We start from the raw sequence: 1732 nt of genomic DNA, 5'->3' as shown, positions 1-1732 counted from the left end.
GTAGCTCAGTCCGTTAAGCATCGGACTTCAGCTCAGGTCATGATCTCAGGATCTTGGGATTGAGCCCCACGTCGGGCTCTCTTCTCAGTGGGGAGCCTGCTTCTCCCTCTTCCTCTGCCCGTTTTACCACTGGTGCTCTCACTCTCTTCCAAATAAATAGATATAATCTTTTTTAAAAGATTTTAGATCTTTCTTTTCTAATATATGCACTCAATGTTATAAACACTTTTCTAAGCATTGCTTTCACTGTATCTCACAAATTGTGATAGGTTGTATTTTCATATTCATTTGGTTCAAAATACTTTAAAATTTCTCTTGAGACTTTTTCTTTGGCCTATATTTTATTTAACAATGTGTTGTTCAACTTCCAAATATTTTGAACTTTTCTAAGTGCCATTCTGTTATTCTAGTTTAATTCTACTATCTGAGAACATTCTATTAAATTTGTTAAGGTGTGTTTTATGGTCCAGGATGTGATCTGTCTTGGTGAATGTTCTGTGTGAGCTTGGGAAGAATATGTATTTTGCAGTTGCTGGGTAGAGCATTGTATAAATGCCAGTTAGATCAGTTTGATTGATAGTGCTGTTCAAGTCAACTATGTTCTTACTGAAAGATGAGTGCTGAAGTATAATAGTTGATTTGTCTATTTTTCATTTCAGTTCTATCAGCTTTTGATTCCTATATTTTGATGCTCTCTTGTTAAGATACATACACATGAAGTATTTCTATGTCTCCCTGGAAAATTGACCTTTTATGATTATGTATTGACTCTCTTTATCCCTGATAATTTTTCTTGTTTCAAAGTCAGCTTTGTCTAATCTAAAATTAATACAGCTACTGCAGCTTCCTTTTTCTTAATGCCAGCATGCTATATCTTTCTTCATATACTTGCTTTTTTTAACTTTTATTTGCATTTACTTTATGCAGAATTTATTCCCAGGCTGTAAGTTTTTGCTTCTTCATTTTCTTCTGGAATATCTTTTCCTTCTGTGCAACTTCCTCTTCTGGTTTAGGAACAATCTGCTCTTTTTCTGTAAGGATCACGTCAGCGTGGCAGGGAGTCATCATGTGTGGGTGGATCTAACGATGAGCCATGTAAATTCTGCATGGCATCTCGGGGACTTTGTCCACCTAGGTGTGCTCAATGATCAGATAATCTACATCTAAACCCTGAAGTTCAGCATGACTCTGCATTTTTAAGCATGCCAAGTCCAAAGTCTGCACTCTTTTTGGGCCACCGACCCTGTGTCCAGCCCCACTGTTTGGCCTGGGGACATCTACCAACTCCACCATTGTAGTGACAGAATGGCGCACATTGTTTCTGCGAAGTGACATCCTTCAGATACTTGGTGGCTTTTTGGATCTGCATACCCCTGATGGCCTGGGTAGTTTCACGTGTGTTCTTAAAGTGAACACGAAGATTTGAACCTCTTGATTTGTCTGATTTTACAGGGTTCTCTGGGTGAAGTGGATCGCGAACCATTTTCAGGGATCACCTCAAGCCACTTACGGGAAGAGCACCATATATTTGCTTTTAACCTGTGTCTTTAGAGTAGATACCTTACAGACAACATAGAGCTGGGTTTTGGTTACTTCCCTCACTCTCTACTAGAAACAGGAGGGATTTTTTTTTTTTTGGCTCTTTTACATGAAGACCCGATGGGATTCCTGGAGGTCAAATTCACAAAAGTGTAGAGGTCTCCTTACGACCACAGCCTGCAAGAGTTTCTCG

The 1732-nt window shown here is 39.0% G+C and overlaps 1 pseudogene; it reads right to left on the bottom strand.

Annotated features, from left to right (window-relative positions):
* Positions 1-930: 930 nt before the first annotated feature.
* Positions 931-1483, bottom strand: LOC111158977 (annotated as a pseudogene).
* Between the last annotated feature and the right edge of the window lie 249 nt (positions 1484-1732).

The sequence above is a fragment of the Enhydra lutris genome, unplaced genomic scaffold (genome assembly GCF_002288905.1).
Source record: "Enhydra lutris kenyoni isolate GAN:26980312 unplaced genomic scaffold, ASM228890v2 scaffoldscaffold65, whole genome shotgun sequence".
Taxonomy (NCBI): domain Eukaryota; kingdom Metazoa; phylum Chordata; class Mammalia; order Carnivora; family Mustelidae; genus Enhydra; species Enhydra lutris.
The sequence above is the reverse complement of the archived record's forward strand: the minus strand, read 5'-3'. Positions and strand labels throughout refer to the sequence as shown.